This window comes from Pimephales promelas, chromosome 18 (genome assembly GCF_988280905.1).
Source record: "Pimephales promelas chromosome 18, fPimPro1.hap1.1, whole genome shotgun sequence".
Classification (NCBI taxonomy): Eukaryota; Metazoa; Chordata; class Actinopteri; order Cypriniformes; family Leuciscidae; genus Pimephales; species Pimephales promelas.
Genome location: NC_142786.1, coordinates 3,097,501 through 3,118,009, shown reverse-complemented (window position 1 = coordinate 3,118,009; position 20,509 = coordinate 3,097,501). Strand labels below are relative to the sequence as shown.

The 20,509-nt window shown below is 37.4% G+C and overlaps 2 protein-coding genes and 1 long non-coding RNA gene across 3 annotated transcripts in view; 1 reads left to right on the top strand and 2 right to left on the bottom strand.

Moving 5' to 3' along the window:
• Positions 1–149, bottom strand: part of nedd9 (neural precursor cell expressed, developmentally down-regulated 9) — a 33,288-nt gene extending 33,139 nt beyond the window's left edge. Inside the window, exon 1 of the mRNA XM_089122567.1 lies at positions 63–149. The gene's annotated coding sequence lies outside the window, so the exon portion shown is untranslated. The remainder of the gene's footprint in view (positions 1–62) is intronic.
• Positions 1–20,509, bottom strand: part of LOC120483790 (E3 ubiquitin-protein ligase TRIM39) — a 210,250-nt gene that overhangs the window by 178,085 nt on the left and 11,656 nt on the right. The window lies entirely within an intron of this gene.
• The window catches only part of LOC120483460 (uncharacterized), a 64,317-nt gene that overhangs the window by 37,428 nt on the left and 6,380 nt on the right, over positions 1–20,509 (top strand). The window contains exon 2 of the long non-coding RNA XR_016147213.1: positions 4,125–4,221. This is a non-coding gene — a long non-coding RNA (uncharacterized LOC120483460). The remainder of the gene's footprint in view (positions 1–4,124; positions 4,222–20,509) is intronic.

Below are 20,509 nucleotides of genomic sequence, written 5' to 3'. Positions count from 1 at the left end.
CTGTAAAGAAGATGCTCTGAAACTCAAAAAATAAAAGCGATAATGTTTAGAAATGCACTTACCAGTAGTTGAGCATCAGTCAGTGTGTTTTAGAGAGCTGTCTTGAAGGATGATGGTAAAGAAGTGAGAGGAAACGCCCTGGATGGCCTGATCTAGCAGTAGGCCGGGGTGTGACTGCCTGTTTATGTCAGTTTAAGGCTTGCTGCATATGCATGAACATGCTTAAAAGCAACGCATGCAGTCATGATTACATGGCTTAAAAATCATGAAAAACATGAGACTGAACTCTGAAGCTTTACTGAAGTCTCACATACGTTTTTTAAGATTTAAGATAAGATTTTGTTTCACATTCAGTTTCAAAATGTATTTGGTGAAATGTGAAGCAGAACCTATTTTGGGGAATGATATACATCAACGTTTTGTCACATGACCTCTTGTTGCATGTTTCATTTTGGAAAGAAAAAATATTTTTAAAACTAAATTTTCATGCAGATTATATTACTTCCATTGCATTTTGAGATACAGAACAGTACATATTTTGCAAATGTTGTAGATCAACCAGGTTTTCCCAAGATGTTTTGTTGGTTAGCATTAGCATAGTCCTGCTAGCTGATTCTGGTAGATGCTGCAACTATTGCATTCGATTGTTAAAACCACTTAACTGTCACCGTCCCACAGGTGGGACGTTTGCCACTATATTTTTAAAACAATAATATCTTAGTAAATACCTTAAATAATATTGACAAACTATATATCATTTGAAAGCTTACAATCTCTAGTTTCCATATTTGGTGACTGATTTTCAAAATATATTACAGAGGAGCCATAATTTATCAATATAAAACAAGAATATTTTGATACTCATAAGGCGTGTTCAGACCTTTATTTTAAAATAGCAGTAAACATGAAAAATCATGAAAAAATGGTAGATACCTCAGTTTGTTTTCATGCCAAAAGTTCAAAAGATAGAATCCATTCAATTATTTTGGAAAAAAAAAGGTCTGAAAAGTTTGAAATATCAAGAAAAAAATAATAAATTCACCATTTGTGACGTGTCAGCTAGCTATGACTTTCATGCGTGTTCTTTGTATGTGTTTCTTAGAGGTTCAATTCATATCAAAATCTGCCAAACTTCCCATGCTACTTCTGAATAGGATCTCTACTTCAGAAATTGTATGAAAATTGTGAAAATAATGGTTCATATCACTTAAAACACGAATGGAAATGCAGGCGCCCTTATATGGGCAGTAATGGAGTCTGATTGTGCCCTAGTGAAAAAGTTTGGTACTGCGCTCAAACAAAATCTTACTGAAAGCTCATTTTTTGAGATATCAACCTAAAATTTGAAACACAACTTGTTCAGATTTTTGTCTTTGATCTTTCTGCCATTTTAGAGTAGCCCAGGTTTTGAAAATATATATTTTATGTAAAATATGAATAATTAATATTTTTACATTGTACATTTCCATTAACTCAAACTTCTATAACTTTTTTTCTGTTTCACTTTCTTAATTTATTTCACTTCTACAAAAATCTGCCAAATGTCTTCTTTAAAACAAGACCAATCATATGTCTATATTCCAAAGCATTCTTGAATTACAACCATTTAAGTTCGAAATGTGCATTTTCATGTCTATTCAAAAAAGGGGGGGTGACAGTTAACAGGTTAATTGCACATTTTGTCAAATGTGATATGCACATTTGCATTGTCTATGCATACAGAGCATTTGCAAAGCCATGTGCTCACTATATTCTGCACAAATAGCAAAAGTAGTATAGTAGCCCTCTTATTTGCCTGTCTTTCTCATATGGTCTCATGACTCAGATTCCCGCTCTTTGTTCTAGGACTACAATCATATCTACAATCATAGACCTCAAAACATGTGTTTGTCATGCATTAGTGGCAGCTGGGACTGGGTTAGAAGGAGCTCTCTGTGACACGCGAGATTGTGTTTTTGTGCACCTGTTTCCTTTACAAACATCCTTTAAAATTACTTCCTCATTTTTCTCACTATAAGACTGGAACACCACAGAGAATTTCTTTAATTACTTCAGGGTTTCTTTTCCGGTTAATTATTGTTATGGAAGACAAGTGTCAATAACTGTTGCTCACGAGGTTAGTGAATTGAACAAACCACTTATTCAAAGAATTTAACAAATCAAATATCGTGCGCTGTAAAAAGAAAACGGGTTAATTTTTGGAGAAAAAAAATAGTTGCCAGATGTTAACCGTAAAATATACAGTAGCAACATTTTAAGCTAACCTTAAATTTACAGTAAATATATATAGATGTTTCAGTTTGAATGATTAATAAAATCTTTACTGTAAAAACTGGTGGTAAAGAAAAAGAAACGTGAGCTTTTCGACAAGCTGGGCACTCACATTTTTTGTTAGAAAATATAAAAATGTATTTAAAGTAGTTCACTTTTTCTGTGATGCTCTGTTCTGTGATGCACGTTCGTGACTCTCCTATTCGAACTCGTTAATCAAAATGAACAAATCTTTTCCAGAGTCAACTCGATTCGATTGTTGAATGAACCAAATGACACGAAAAAAGATTCGTTCATTTTGATAAACAAGTTCGAACAGGAGAGTCACGAACGCTCATCACAGAACAGAGCAAGGCGACCATTTGTGCTTATAAAACTTAAACTTTTTTTTTTTTTTAAATGAGCGATCGTTTAGCTTGATAAGACCCTTATTCATCATCTGGAGTTGTTTAAAGCCCTTTGAACAGTTTGCAGTTTGCACTGAAACTGTCTTTTGGACCTTGAACCGTTTGGTTCCCATTGAAGTCCATTATATGGAGAAAATCCTGGAATGTTTTCATCAAAAACCTTCATTTTTGACTGAAGAAAGAATGACATGGTTATCTTGGATGACATGGGGGTGAATAAATTATCAGCAAAAGTTTTTTTTAAAAGTGAACTACTCCTTTAATTGTTGCATATTTCTTTGTATTGGTTTTGTCGAGAGCTTTACCTCGACTGTTTTAGGAACAGTCCCGGTTGTTGTCATAGAAATTTACATGACTAAATCAACAATCTGCTCTCAGCCAGAAAGCTCTTTCAGTGGGATTGTATAACTAGTTTGCAGTTTCAGTGAGGACTGAGGTTATTAGTTTCAGCTAACTCTGAACTGTTGCCATAACGATGGCTTCCAAGGCCAAGAGATTTGTGGTTGTACTGAAGGTTCTCGTTGGTTGCGGGCCATTGATGGTGGGCGATGCTCAAACTATTTTTGTGTTTAACAGCTGAGCACCACAATAAAAACTCACAATATGGTTTAGCATAATGGGATCATTCTGTGTGACTCTTGAGGCACCACAGAGTGTGTAGCAAATGTATCCTTTACCATGTGGAGTTTGTCTGTTATCGGGTGCACAGCAGCGTTGAAGCATGGTCCTCTTTGACATGTATTGTGTGTGTCTTTTGTATTATAGGCAGGACGTTTGGATGAAATGTAAAAAGTACACTAACATTTCTCATCAAATTCTTCCAAGGCCAGATCTGATCCACATTCATTTTAATGTTATGTAGTACTAGTGCACATCAACAAGCGTGTCCTTTATTCTTATTCACTGTAAAAAACGTTTGTTTTTTTTAAGTTGTCAATTAAACAAACATTAGCCTATTGGGCTACATTTTGCAAGAAAATGCTATTTCAGCCTTTCTACTTCAAAATTTCCCAATTAATTTGGTGGCATGCTTGCTTTTTCTTTGTAATTATTTTTGAAATTAGTGAAAATCACACAGATCCTCTTAAGGATTTTTAGGAGAAACCTTTGAGACAGTTGATACTTCAATAAAACATAATAGAAAACTAATTTAAACAGTAAAAGAGCAGCACCTGAACCCTAAAAGTTTCATTTGGCGACGGTCTCTCAGGAGCAAATCTAGGCTAACTGCCGTGGTCAAGGGCACAATGATGATTTAACTTGGTTCTTAGTAACTCTCCTACTTGAGATTGAACCTGAAAGCATTGTGTTAGCAGCCCAGGTCCTTCAGGATACTGTGAAGGAGCCGCCCATCCAATCCATCAACACAAGTAATCAGTCGAGCTTCCTGTGGCATCAGCAAAGTCTTGACAACCCCTCTCATTCTCTCTCTGTATGTCTCTCCAGGTCCTTTATAATCACGCTGACCTGTGCCGACCCCGTAGCTACGGAGCATTGTGTCGGAATCCAGGGCATGTGAAGGCCAAGGGAACGGAATAAAGAGGTACCAAACCTTTACTGTTTGGGGGTGGAGGGGCTTTTTTATAAGTTATCACCTCAGCAAAAACACCCCCGCCAACAGATCAGTGTGTCGTCTTTGAAGAGCGTACCTTTAGATTAGTCCCATGTGGACTTGTAGGACATCCTGCGGTGTGTTGAATTTCTTGGATTTCACTGACGAATTGATTATTTGCTTCTCTCTTCCGAAAGAAAATGCTTTGGTTGTTTTAAGTGGGTTGCTGATTATAAAAATGCATTTTTTGTATATTTAATATTATACACAGCTCCATTTTTGGCTGTTTTTATTAGATATAAATTGCAAACTGTTAAAGGAATAGTTCCCTTTTAAAAAAAAAAAAAACTTTTGCTGATGATTCTCTCACCCCCATGTCATCCAAGATGTCCACGTCTTTCTTTATTCAGTCGAAAAGATATTAAGGTTTTTGTTGAAAACATCCATTTTCTCCATATAATGGACTTCATTGGGAACCAAACGGTTCAAGGTCCAAATGAGAGTTTTAGTGCAGCTTTAAACGACACCAGACGATGAATAAGGGTCTTATCTAGGACCCTTCGAGTCATGACTCGAAAAAAGATTTGTTCATTTTGATGAACGAGTCACAAACGCTCATCACAGAACAGAGCAAGGCAAGCATTTGTGCTTATAAAACTTAAACTTTTTTATTTATTTTTTTAAATGAGCGATCGTTTCGCTAGATAAGACCCTTATTCATCATCAGGTGTCGTTTAAAGCTCTTTGGAGCTGATCTGAAACACTCATTTGGACCTTGAACCGTTTGGTTCCCATTGAAGTCCATTAAATGGATAAAATCCTGAAATGTTTTCATCAAAAACCTTAATTTCTTTTCAACTAAAGAAAGAAAGACGTGGACATCTTGGATGACATGGGGGTGAGTAAATTATCAGCAAAAGTTTTTTTTTTTTTAAAGTGAACTACTCCTTTAAGTCATTTAAATCTTATGAAAAATACATTAAAAATAATTTGCATGTCACACTGTTTGACATGTCATGTCACCTCCCCAAGCACTAAATGTAATACATGTTTAACCTAGAAAAGACTAGTTTAGACCAGTGTTTCAGACTGGTTTATGCTGGTCTAATGATGCTGTTCATCATCATAATTTACTGGTGGACAAACTTGGTCTTTCTGAATCTGGTTTTCAACTGAGGACCATGTTCTTCGAATTCTTAACATAAATCTCCTTGCTTTTGTCTTGCTTTTTGTCATGTGAAAGGCTGAGTGATGTTGAATAGATTGGTTGATAAAGTTGAATGCTGAAAGGATGAATATGGTCATTAATGGGTTTTGACCTCTTCCTGTCCATATATCACCCACTTCCTGTGCATTTGTGTGTCGAGAGATCTCTGTTGTATCTCGCAGTACGAATGTCTGTCGTTGTTTGTCACTGCTGGTTTGATTTGACCCCAATTTCTAAACCTCTTCGCAATCAACAATTGCTTTGGTTTCTCAGTCCTACAACTGGATCAAACGCAGTTGAATTCAAATACCAGACAAAAGCTTTAAAGATGACATGAAATCAAAATTGATCCTGATTACTTAAATATACTTTATTTTAACAAAGCTGATCACCAATCCCTCTTATTTTCCAGCCTCCACTAAAACCAATTGGCCACTTTTCACAACCCAACCAATTCCCAATGGATAGAATCATGTCCCGCTCTATTTTTTTCTTGTCGCATATCCTTTATTAAAATAAAACATCACATTATAGAGGTACAATGGGTTGCAGATACTATTTCCTGGTAACCTTGAGATCATTTTCTGCATATTGATGAATAATCGTGACATGAGTGTTAAAGATCTTACAATTCTTACAATAAATCATTTGAGGGGAGAGTTAGATTGTTTTGAAGGAACACCACACATCCACATCTCTGCTCCAGTTTTTTTTCTAGAAGTTTAATGGTGTGGCAATGAGGACAATAGTGTGTGTGTGTGTGTGTGTGTGTGAGAGAGAGAGAGAGTTTTGTTTGTGCGTGTGTGTGTGAGTGATGTGAGTGATGATGCGTGGTGGGGTGTTGACAGTTCCATTTCCAGTGCGAGACACCCTACATGTCTGGAATACAGCACACACACCCCTTTTTTTCGCTCTGCTCTTCATACGTTCTTTCATCACTAAACCTCTCTTCTACAATGAGCACTGAGCCAAATTCGATCTCTCTCTGTTTCATTCGTGCTGGTGCTTGTCGCTTTGTTCCTCTGCCCCAAAGTGAAATCAGTGCAAAAACAAACACCACGTTTGTACAGCAACCTGAAAACTGTCAGACTAATGCATCAACAAGTCAGAAGAGTTTTGCATTCAGACACTGTACTTAAAGAAAAAGGATATGGATATGTAGAGTCTGTGCCCATGGTACGCAGCAGAAAACTGGGCAGATTTCCATAGAATTGCAATGTAGGCTATGTCATTCAAAATGTTCTATACACCCTTCCCCCTGTTGCATTTTCATTTATTAAAGAATTTATGGATTATCCCTTTGAATTATGCAGATTCCATCTGGACTCAGAGATGGCATTTTGGCATACACTTAAAATATGTCATCCATCCATGCATCCATGCATCCATGCATCCATGCATCCATCCATCCATCCATGCATCCATGCATCCATCCATCCATCCATCTATCCATCCATGCATTCATCCATCCATGTATCCATGCATCCATCCATGCATCCATCCATCCATCCATCCATCCATCCATCCATCCATCCATCCATGCATCCATGCATTCATCCATGCATCTATCCATCCATCCATCCATCCATCCAACCAACCCACGCATGCATCCATGCATCAATGCATCCATCCATGCATCCAACCACACATGCATCCATGCATCCATCCATCCATCCACCCACCCACGCATGCATCCATGCATTGATGCATCATCCATTCATCCATGCATCCATCCATCCATCCATGTACCAACCCACCCATCCATCATCCATCCATGCATGCATCCATCCATCCATCCATGCATCCATCCATGCATCCATCCATCCATCCATCCATCCATCCATGCATTCATCCATCCATCCATCCATCCATCCATCCATCCATCCATCCATGCATTCATCCATCCATCCATCCATCCATCCATCCATCCATCCATCCATGCATTCATCCATACATTCATCCATCCATGCATCCATCCATCCATCCATGCATCCACCCACACATCCATCCATGCATCCATCCATCCATGTACCGACCCACGCATCCATCCATCCATCCATGCATCCATCCATCCATCCATCCATCCATCTATCCATCCATCCACGCATTCACACATCCATCCATCCATCCATCCATCCATCCATCCATGCATTCATCCATACATTCATCCATCCATGCATCCATCCATCCATCCATGCATCCACCCACACATCCATCCATGCATCCATCCATCCATGTACCGACCCACGCATCCATCCATCCATCCATGTATCCATGCATCCATCCATCCATCCATCCCCCACCCAGTGTTTGTCAACCTTTTACTTATTTAATCTTAATTGCCAGTTAATTTGGTCTAGGAATAGGAACTGGTTTCTGCTTATTTCACTGTGATTGGGCAGGTTGACTTTCTGAACAAACTGGTGCCACTGTAAATGTGTAAATATAGGTTGCAAAGGTCAGAATGCTTCATTTTTGCAGTTTGTTTTAAAAAGATGATTTTTGAACCAGGAAGGAAGTTGTGAAAGTGTCTGCATGGTTTCAGAGTGCAGTCATTCCATCACAAAACATCAAGGAAAATGTGATATGTTGCGTTTAAACCCCTTTAAAGAAACCAAACGCATGGATTTCCAGTTCTGCTTGGTGTCTCTTCTGTTTTTCCAATTCAAATTGTCTGTGAGCAGAATGTCTGGACAGAGCTGAGGATTCCTGAGGGAGATGTCTAGAACTGAGATGGCAGGCCTGGGATGGAGATGTGTGGTTTTGGTTTAGTTATTCATGGAGAGAATCCATTGAGCTTTTGTGCCATCTGGTTGTGGTGTACTTTGGGGTCTTTTGACGAAAGACAGCAATGCATTTTGGGTATTTCAGAGTGTGTGTTAGAATGAACAGCATGTTCACTGTATAAAACTGGGAATTTACAGCACGCTCACACTAAACATACTGAATCAAGCCCTCCATATACAGTAATTTACTGAATTTGTGCTATATTTACAGTGTCACAAAACCGTTCCTTGCCACTGAAAATACCCTTTGTTTAGCACACAATGCTGCGAAGGGTTGTGCTGTGGCTTGTTCACTGACCTACTTTTGGCTCTTTTGCACCAGCTGTGTGTGTACATGGTTGAAATTATAACCTCTTTTTGGGGGGTACTGGATGTTCAAAATGCGCTCAACATCGAAAGCAGCAACACAATGTCCTGTGAAATGCCCGAGCAGACATGCATAAAACAAAGGTGATGTTTAGAAATGAGCAAAAAGAGCCAGTGAGAGCTTTGAGAATCAGTTTTGAATGGAAAGTGTGTGTTGTGATGTGTTGGCAATTTAGCAGATTATAGCTGAGTGATAATATAGCTTACATTTGTAATCTAAGCTATTTATTTGTTATTTGTAATGAAATAAACTATCAAACAAGTGTATCAGGTATTCAGACAAAGCAAAAAAGAAAAAACTGCATAACCTTGATTGGATTTGATGTCATGAAATCGAGCCAACAGCATGATAAAATTTTGTATATTTATTTTTATTTTATATAAAAATGGTTTTATTGTTTACAGCCTATTTTGTAATTATGTATTTTTAATAAAATAAATAATATTAGAAATATATATAGATATATATAAATTTTTTTTTAATGTATATTTTGAATTTATTTAGATAATTTACTGGCCATTCAAAAGTGGTCGTCGCGATAGGGTGTTGTGAGTGGTTGTCAGGGTGTTGCTATGCAGTTGCCAAGTTGTCCAGTGGTTGCTAGGCGGTTGTTTACTGGCAGGTTAAAAGACCTGCAGTCTTTTTATGATTTGGAGCCACATTTTAGTTGTGTATCAAAGAGGCTGAACATTATTGATTGAGCTGAGATAAACTAAAGACCTCTCATATCAGAGTTCAGAGTATTTCAGTCATGGGTGGGACACACATTGGGTTTTCATGTTTTATGGGGACTTTCCATAGACATTATGATATTTACACAAACTTGATATTCTATCCCCTAACACTATACAGAAAACTTTCCGAATTTTTATGTTCAATTTTTGTATTTCATATGACTTATAATCTGTTTTCCTCATGAGGACCAAAACAAAAATGTCCTGACAAGGTCTGGTATTACTGTCCTTGGGGACATTTTACCAGGTACACACACACACTTTTGCTCTAAGTCTGAACTCTGGCCCGTTATCTGTCTTTCTGTTTTGTAAATCTGAGGGGCAGAAAATGATAACACTAAATCTATTTTGTCTCCTTTTCAAAGCACGTCTCGTACGGACAAACTATTTCCCAAAACAAAACCACTCAATACCCTGACACAATTTTATGTGTTCTTGTGGAATCTACTGTTCAAAAGTTTCAAAGAGAATTAAGAACAGTTAAAAGAAATTAATACATTTATTCATCAGGGTAAGTTGATCAAAAGTGACAGTTAAAACGTTTAAAATGTATTTCTATTTCAAATTCTGTTCTTTAGAACTTTCTATTCATAAATAGAATCCTGAAATAAATATCACGATTTCCACACAAATATTAAGCAGCACAACTGTTTTTAACATTGATAATAATAAGAAATGTTTCTTGAGCAAATCAGCATATTAGAATGATTTCTGAAGGATCATGTGACATGTTCCAGGTATTGCTTTTCCATCAAAACACCATAAAAGTGCTATTTTCCTTATAAAGCCAAGCCATGATATCTGCTTGTGATAACCCATGCTTCAACATATTCAAATTGAGATTTGAGAGCTATGCTGAGAACTAATACTTTCATGGTTGCTTTTAATCATTTTGGACCCCATTGTCTTGCTCCAGGAAGAGTGCCTTGAGGGTTCTAGTAAGACGTGTGTGTTTTGAACAACACAACTTTGAGCGAACTATTCTAATTTTTTGGAATTATGGGTGAACTAAAACCTTTAACAACATAGAATTCAAAAGTTGAATGGAAGTAGGTATAGTTGTGACCTGTCTGTCACACCTGCTGATCAATTATCTTGGACCATCTGAGCAAACAAATCAATCCTGACCTGCTCTCCAGACTTGTAAAAAACCCTACAAACCCTCTCCTTCCATCCCTCCATTCAACAGTGGAACCGTAAAATCATCCATTATTTCTCGCTCACGACAGTATGACGCTGTCCCAACAACCATTCATTCATTTCTTGAGATCCACATTTAAAAATAAGTACAAAAACAAATCCCCAGACAAGATTCGGTCTGAAACATAACTCAGCTGTCTTAGCATTTCCAAAAGGAGAGCAGAACTATACGAAACCTTTCCGCAGATGAAAAAATCATCATCTCTGGAATTCAGATCTGCCTTTTTTCATCCAAATCCTGTTTTATTGAATGTATCTGGCCAGTAGGGAAACATATTCATAGTATGTGTGCATGATTTTGGTTTGGCAGTGGAATAATTCCCCATCTGTTCCTTTTTCATTAACACTTGTGCCATTATCACCACATTAGAAACTGTGCCAAAGCCAGATATTCTGATTTCCATGTCTGTTTTAACAATACGGCTGCAGCGACAATAGTACAGATAGCATGTACTGTGCTCGCCTCGTACAGTACTATCCGTTCAGCGTATCCTATCTGTTATAATGTAACGTTTTGCCTGTTGTTTGGCTTCTATTTTTGAATGCACAGTCCAGACCCACATTAAATCTCATTGTGTTGAATCCCACTCCAAATATGTTCTGATTGGCCATTATTTTTGGCTTCTAAAGTTGAGAAATTTTTGTAGCTTTAGAATTTCAAACTTTCCAAGTAGAACCTTAAAGGGTTCTGTCAGGCGCTTAGGGGTTCCTAACTAAAAAAAAATTTGTTTTTACTTCATTCAATTTATTTTAATTTAAATTACATTTTATGAATTAAACAACTCATAAGTATACTTTTATCACTATATCATATTTAAATAACCTGTTATAGTAAACATGATCGTTTTATGAAATAATATATCTATAGAACCCTTTTTGGCATAATGGTTCTTTAAAGGGGTCATAGGATGCCCATTTTTCACAAGTTGGCATGATTTTTTAGGGTCTTCTTCATGTAAAGTTTGAAGCACTTTGGTTAAAATTCCGCAATGGTTGTGTAAAACAAACTTTTTAACTCCTGAAAACAGTCCGTCGTCAGCGGTCATGGGCGTGACATCATATTGCTCATAAAATCCAAACGACTTAATTATTGAGAGTGTTTAGGCATTTTGAGGATATAAAAAAGGAGTGAATGGATTTTTTTCATTGTTTGGTGGTGGTGTCCACACACTGCAAACACACGTGTAAATGCAAACACCATATAAAAGTGATTTTTGCATCTGATGACCCCTTTAAAATTGATTCAAGAACCCTAGAGGTGTCACGATCTCTGTTCCCATCTTGTGTGAGGACTTTTGTGTTGTTTCCTGTCTTGTGCCATGTTTTGTAGTTCTTTGTAGTTTTTCATGTTGATTAGGTGGATCTTGTTGGTTCTCTTGGTTACCCTTGTGCGGAACGACACAATCAACCACACCCTCTTGTTACCGTTTGCCTGTGTCACTCTTAGAAGAAATGGTTCTATTTAGAACCAGAAATGGTTCCATCCCCTGCTTCATTATGGAACTCCAAAATGGTTCCATACAGAACCATTTTTTTTTGGTAAAAGGTTATATTGGCCAAGTATGGAATCCCAGGGTTCTATATAGAACCCAGAGGAACCCTTTTTTAAGAGTGTATAGAATCTTTTAGGGGTTCCAAATACGTAGCACTGATAGAACCTTTTAAGGTTCTATATAGAACCTTTTCTTCTAAGAGTGTATGAATTGCCCTTGTGGTTTGCTGTACCATGCTCCTGTCCTGAGTTTCATTGTTTGCCCTGGATAACCTGTGTTTATATTGTTATTGTTATTATATTGTTATGTAGTGCTTATGTAGATTCTCTCTCCGCTTCGTCCCTGCCTCACCGTTACAATAGGGTTCAATATAGAACATTTTTTTGTTCTAAAGATGGACTAGTAACTCCATCTCTCCAGCCATCTCGTTAAAATGGTAACGTTCAAGTTTTTTGCAAGTGAATTCATTTGATTTGAGTTGTTTGGGTTGATGCAATCTGGAAGTCTTGTTTACAAGGCCATTTTCAGGGTTTAGTGGCAGCACAAATTTTAAAGCACTTAGCATCAAGTATCTTGTAATAATAGCAGATAAATACGCCCTAACTACGTGCAAAAGCAGCTGAATTCTTGTTTTTACATGTTGGTCAGACAGTCTCTTATGTACTGTAGACGTTGCACAAGTTGACAGTATAAGTTGCATTGAGAAATTGACCTTAAGCTACACAAGTCAATAGATGTTGAGGACAGACTGAGTGAGTAACTGACATGGGAAACTTGTTGCATTATGGTTAGGACTATGGAGTTGGTAGTGAAAAACGCATTCTCATCCTAGGGCGTCATATAGTGACGCTTTTGACAATGCATCTAAATCCAACACACATGGCACCCTTTAGCATCAATATAACACACTTCAGTTGTGGGCAGATTTAGGTCTGGGATAGGGTTAGACCACTAGGAGGCGCCTTCTGGCCCATATCTGCGTCTCATATTGACGCTAAAGGGTGCCATGTGCGTTGAATGTACGTAGACGCACTGTCAAAAGCGTCAGTATATGACGCCTTGGGATGAGACCGAAATGAGAATGAGTTGATTTGTTAAAGTCGATAAAATCAAATTCAAAATCATTTCTGTTGTTTTCATTAGCTTTTATTACCAAATTAAATATATAAATGACATTGTTTTACTTAATTTAACTTTACAATTATTTAAATGAAGCTAAATGCCAAATTAAGGAAATGAAACACGTTTTTTTTGCTTCTAAAAAGTGACATCATTTCTTGCTGAAGAGTTTTCCATCAGCACAGCTCAGACAAAAGCAGAACAGACGCTTGGAGATCAGCAGTGGGATCTGAGCCACATCTACCCACTGTAGACACACAAATACAAACTCCCAGAATGCTCTCTGCTTGCGGCTTGTTTGAGCTTCTGTGCTCCAATGCCCCCTTCACCTGCCTGCAAGGACACCCAGTTTCCCATGTCAGTATGCAGATACATTATGCCATTTGTGTATTCCACTATAACCCTCAGACCGAAATCTACATCTCACATCAATAGAGGCTTGTCTGTATTTTGCTCGCCTGCAGCAGATGGAAACCCTCTGAGGAATGCTGTGGATTTATAAAACTGCATTTCATTGTTCATTCTCGTCTGCCGAGGGAGAGATACAGACCCTCATCCATATTTGGTCTCGAGGGAAAACTTCGATTGGACGTAATGTAGAGTGAATTCCAGCCCTGTTTGTTTATAGTGTTTTCTGCTGTGTTGTCTGTTGTAGTCTGGACATCATTTGCAGGGAAGAACAGAACAATAGAGCTGTCTGGGAATGAAATATTCTCGTTATGTAACGCTGGAGAGAGTCCAGACAGAATGAGAGGTCATTTAAACAGGTCAGGGTTGTCAAATAAGTCTGCTGTCTTCAGTTTCACCTCAGCCTGGGGCTCCACCACAGGGAAACGGTATTTACAGTCTTGACACAACATTATATATACATATATATATATATATATATATATATATATTTATAATGTAGTACACATTTTGAAGTGAATTCATTTGATTTGAGTGAGTTTATGCCATCTGGAAGTCTTGTTTGCAAGGCCATTTTCTGGGTTTAGTGGCAGCACATCTTTGAGTTTTGTTTAAGGCACTTAGTAAGTATTTATCTTGTAATAATAGCAGATAAATACACCCTAAATGCACGCAAAAGCAACTGAAATCTTGTTTTTACATGTCTCTATCCTACTGTTGGCGTTGCACATGTTGACAGTATAAGTTGCATTGAAATTGAAATTGGGAAACTTGTTGCATTATGGTTAGGACATGGTGTTGGTAATGAATTGATTTGTTGAAGTCAGTGATAATTTTTTTAAATTAATTCAATTAATTAATTAAATAAATTAATTTAAACCTAAAGGTGTATTAGGCTGCCGTCACTTTAAAAACTGACACAAGGATCCATTATACTGTTACACACGTTTACTTTCTCAGCTGAATACTCACCAGGAAAGGCATTTAAAAATTTTTTTTGTGTGTATTTGACCATCTAAGCGCAATAATCAGCGAAAAAGGACTCAATTTAGTACTACACTCTAAAAAATGCTGGGTTGTTTGAACCCAAATTTGGGTCAAATATGGACAAACCCAAATGTTGGGTTAAAAATTGTAAAAAGTTGAAAGTGAAAGTTGAAGTTAAACTGAAATTACATTTTTAACCCAACATTTGGGTTTGTCCATATTTGACCCAAATTTGGGTTCAAACAACCCAGCATTGTTTAGAGTGTGAGAGACGGCTTTATGTGCGCGCACTTTGGGTGTGAGGACAAAATCTGCGGGAATGTAAAATTTTCTGCAGGACGAAATTCAAGCCCTGTAACGCCAACAATATTCATCTGGAGCAAATGAAACAAGTGAGTGAGCGGAGGCGGGTTTGTGTGTAACTCGCTGTCGGAGAGATGAGAGAAAGAGAAAGAGAAAGAGTAGTGTGTGTCGTGGATCTGTGGAAAATGATTATTGGACGCGCTTCATATATTTCATTATCGATATTTAGTTTATAATTTCAGAAGCCTTTTTAAAAGACTATGTTTGAAAAATGTATAATATACTATTCAACAAAATTCAAAATATATGTTAATGTCAAGACCATATATATATATATATATATATATATATATATAGTTCAAATGATATATTTTATGTGCTTTTATGATTGCAGGGCTCAGAATTAGGTCACTCATTGATATATCAGCACCTGGAGTCTTCAAACAAAGCAAGTCTGCCTTTTGAAATGTGTCATGGGACAGATTGTCTGAATCGCAACAGTTTCATGTAACGCTTGCACAACCAAGATTTGTAAAGACAGAGCAGAACTAATACCATTATTTTGCTGGATATGCTGATTATGAGACACACAAACCCAGCAATGCCTTTGTAAAAGCAGACAAGACCAGACTCTCGCCGTCAGTGACGATAGTTATGCTCTACAAATCTGATAACTTTATTTACAACTCCGCTATAGCAAACATTTACCAACTAAACACTCATTGTAATTTCTTCATCGCTTTCATTATCACTTTCAGAACTGATTCACGTCTAATGATCTAATCAGTGTGACACAACAGTGAAAGTATTATTGTGTTTTAGCCTGGCAATATTGAAACTGTATATCTTGAAATAATTCAGGAGTTACGTCTCCTGTGGTCTTCACACACAGACGCATCCTATAGTTAGGGCACAACATCAGGAACAAAAGGAGTTTCTTCACATCCTGTATTACACATGAAGAATGTTTCAAACTGTGAGTGTGTGTTTATAACCCCATAGACTGCTTTGGAGATATTCCTCCAGGCCTGTGGAGGTTTAAACATAGACAAAACATATATGTGTGAAGCTGCCTTTGGGTCTGGATCTGCTCTCCTCATCGAACAGATCAAAAAAGCAAGAAAACCAACAGTCTGTAAGGAACGGGGAAACTGGGTCAGGCTGCCCATGCTGGCTTCGATCGGATCTGCGGATTCCCTGGTGACGGACACTCTCCGCTCTTTCAGCCTGTTCCGTTTGGCAGACAAACTCTCTTTGAATTGAATCCCCTTCCTCAATTTGCAAAAAGACCATTCGGCACCTTTGAGATGTCACAAATGCTTTCCTATTTTATGAACGTTGTCTTTCCACTGTTTGGCATCCCGCTTAGATTAGTTCACATGGAAGCATCCCATGCCAAACCCCAGGACCTTGGCTTGGGAATATATTACCCTCCCCAAACCATGTGGATAATCCATATATAGTCGATGGCTGTTCGTCAAACATATTTTGTTTTGTGGGGAAAATACAGAACTCCTCAGGAATTTCACGAGTCCTATAACTTCCAGGCTGAAGTGAAAACGTGCGTCGCGTGCCTCGTATGACGGACAAAATATCACAAGTTCTACAAACTGTAAACTGTTTTTATAAAAGCTAGATTCTAAGAAATAAAACAGTTTAGCCAACCGAAGAAGACTCTTGAAATTTGAGATTATAATGAAATATTGCAGGATTTATTGTAAATCATTTATCCATGCACGTCATTATTTTACAGCACACATTACATCTCTTCTCTGATGATGTGTTTACCGACGTTAGGGCGGGGAAACCCGTCACTCACATGAGATCCACCAATAGCAAACCACAATCTTCCAATCAATTCCCCATGGACAAAATCAAGCCCCACCCGTCATTTTTTTCTGGTTTGAGAAGCCGTTTCACTCAGATGCGCCACATTAGACTATCCCCCTCAGTTTCATGCCGACTTTACGTGTATCCAAATCCAAAGCAACTTAAAGTAAATTTTAAAGGAGTAGTTCACTTTTAAAAAAACTTTTGTTGATATTTTACTCACTCCCGTGTCATCCAAGATGTCCACGTCTTTCTTTCTTCAGTCGAAAAGAAATTAAGGTTTTTGATGAAAACATTCCAGGATTTTCTCCATATAATGGACTTCAATGGGAACCAAACGGTTCAAGGTCCAAATGAGAGTTTCAGTGCAGCTTCAAAGGGCTTTAAAGGACACCAGACGATAAATAAGGGTCTTATCTTGCGAAACGGTCGGTCATTTAAAAAAAAAAATGAAGTTTTATAAGCACAAATGCTCACCTTGCTCTGTTCTGTGATGAGCGTTCGTGACTCTCCTTTTCGAACTCGTTCATCAAGATGAACAAATCTTTTTTCGAGTCATGACTTGAAGGGTCCTAGATAAGACTGATTATGATTATTCATCGTCTGGGGTCATTTAAAGCCCTTTGAAGCTGCACTGAAACTCTCATTTGGACCTTGAACCGTTTGGTTCCCATTGAAGTCCATTATATGGAGAAAATCCTGGAATGTTTTCATCAAAAACCTTAATTTCTTTTCAACTGAAGAAAGAAAGACGTGGATATCTTGGATGACAGGGGGGTGACTAAATTATCAGCAAAAGTTTTTTTTTGAAGTGAACTACTCCTTTAAGATGTGCATTTTATTAGTTTGCATGTTGTTTGGGAATCAGTGCTAGTGCTAGGCTACTCATGTTCAACCAAGATACATGTTGGGCTAAATGTCTTTGTGAGATGTCCAGCTACTCATATCCAGTGTTCTATCTGCCTTATCGTGAGGTATTTTGTCAACACTTTTAAGTTTCTTGGTATAAACATTTTTATAATCATGTCGTAGGTTATCCGTGGGATGATGCAATATTATAAGCAGGCCTCCAAAAAACAGTGCAACCCAACCCTCAAAATCAACAGTCCTGAGCTGCAAGAGGATTGAGTTTTTATGATGTGAAATACTGTAGTACAGCGTCACCCTGTTGTCTTGTGTAGAAAAATCTAGCTTCAAATGATTATAGGCTCAGAGTTGTTTTCTAGAACTTCATATTAGGATCAATGTGTGGTGTTGTGAGAGGTTGCTAGGTGAAAAAACAACAACAACATCTAAACAGAGTTAACTTGTTGTTCAGTTAAAGATGAATGGAGAACTAAAAACCATTTGAATTTAATCTTAAAATCACTCAAATGCAACATGACACCATAGATAAGTTCTCTATCTGGGCTGAGATGTATTTCGTGACTCTTCTCTTTTGTTAATCATAAACACAGGAGAATGGCTTTTCAGCTAAATAGCCTTATAGCATTTATTGCACAATATCTGAATTTGACAAATATATTTCAAAATTAAACCGAAATGTGCAGCATTTTGTCTGAGAAATAATAAAATAGACACTTTTTCATTTATAATTTGTCTCAAATCTCATTTGTTAAACAAAAATCGTGAGAAAATTGTATCGTGAAACCGGTATCGTGAACCGTATCGCATCGTGAGTTGAGTGAATCGTTACATCTTTACTGAAAACAGATATTGTTGTAGGCCTTGTTTTTGTTTTGGCATTGGAATTATTTTTTGAAAATGTGGTCAGACTCAGACGTCAAGTAGTTTTTTGTTGTTGTTGCATTAGTGCCAATATCATACAATGCACAATAGCTGAATCTGAATTGACTATTTACTAACTCTTTTCCCCGAAATATCTTTTTTTAAATGTTTTCTGTGCTTGTACAACATGGAGATGTGAAGAAGTGAACCAGCCAGGGATTGACTGACAGCTGGAATTTCACATCCGTGTGGTAGAGTTACACTGTGTGCTGTGCTTTGTTTAACTTCAACCAAAAATATGCCTCTCTTCTGGAAACTGACAGCCGCTGACGTCCAACCGGCAAAAAGCACTCTTTTTGTTGTTTTTAAAGCCCTTTAAATATGTGACCTGTATCTACACACTCACGCAGGTGGAGGATCACTATTCTCAACAGCCATGTTCAGCTTTGTCTGGATAGAAAAGAGGAGGAGGAAAAGGAGGGAGGAAAGTTAAAAGAGAAACAAAACACTCTATTGTGCTTTCCTACGAGACTTCCTGACGATAATCAAGCGTACAATGCGGCCCATGCCAGGTGCTGTTTGTCAGTACAAACGCCAGGATAACTCATGCCAATGAAGTTTTGTCTACAAAAACACTGATTACTTTAAGAAATCTTTCAGTTTGAGGTGGAAAAACAAATGGATAATGGATGGAATTCATAACCCGTGTTATTAGCGACACCGGTGGTCGTTAAGGGAACTGCATCAGAAACGTATTGCTCATTTTCCACTTTTGCACACAAACAGACAAGAGACTAGACATGATTCAAGGCCGAATATACTCACAGCCATTGATACTGCTAGAGTGAGTGTGAATTGAATATGAATTCCTGTCAAGCAAAGATCACAAAATATAGTATATGAGGCTCGAGCAGCACATGCAGTTTACAGCACTTTCTCCATCTTCATAAATAATGCTGCCGTGAGTTATGAGAGGTGTGTGTGTGTTGTGTCTGGAGTCAGTGTGTTTTGGTCAAATTGTGTAATGTCTATACAGGTCCAAGATTTCTGCTCATGCCATTAGATCAAGTGAAAACTTGATCACACACTCACGCTTGAATGCACCTACACACACACAAAGGCATATATAACACTTTCTGTCAGATCAGCTGAGATGATAGAAACACCTGGTGTAGTTGGCCGTCAGTCCCAAAAGATCTTTATAGGGGATTTTTAGGATATAAAAGGCCAGAATATGTAGTTTACCTGCATGTTCCAAGATCTTTAAATAATACCACAAAAATGTGATAAAATAAAACCAATTATATCTAACAACTTAATCTGAAAAACATGACCCGACTGTAATCCTTCTGCATTACACAAACCAGGCTCGTAAAATTAGATCTCTTTCATTATTCCCATCGAATAGCCTTTCCACGTGTTTTTAGAGTGACTTAACCGAGCATGTGTAATCACAGCGGTAATGTCAGCGTTTCACTTTCAGTCACTGATGTAGTGAAGTATTTTCCCTTCATCCGTGTGGTGGCATTCATGACCGCCATGTCCTTTTGGTGGGGCTTCCTGAAACAGTTTGATTTATAGAAAATACAATTTATCATTGTAAATCATCGCACAATAGAGCACTGACCCCAGATAATACTGTTTTTGTAATCTAATCTTGCAGGATATGGATAGAAAAGCTGTTTTCGGATCAGTAGTCTTCACTACCTAAGACACAAGGTAAATTCCAAATACCAAAGTATTATTTCTAGACACAGTATCCGATAATGCAAAGTGCTCAACTTGACCTTCCGTGTAAACTGAGAGAATGTATTGGGCTGCCTAAATACATGATATGTTTTTTTTTTGCATAAAATTGGGTTCAAAGTGCAAAAATAATAATAAATTCTTGAGTTGTAATGATTGGATGATTATTATTGTAATGATAATGACTATTATGAAATAAAACTAAAAAACAATAAAGTTTTGTTTTTGTTTTTTTATCAAAATAATTGTTAAATGAAATAAAATATAAACTTTTATTTTTTATTTTTGGCTAATTGCCAAGGCAACAGTTTCTCATTTTCATTTTGTTTAGCTTGAAGTACTAAAATAAAAAAGCCTAAATTTAAAATGAA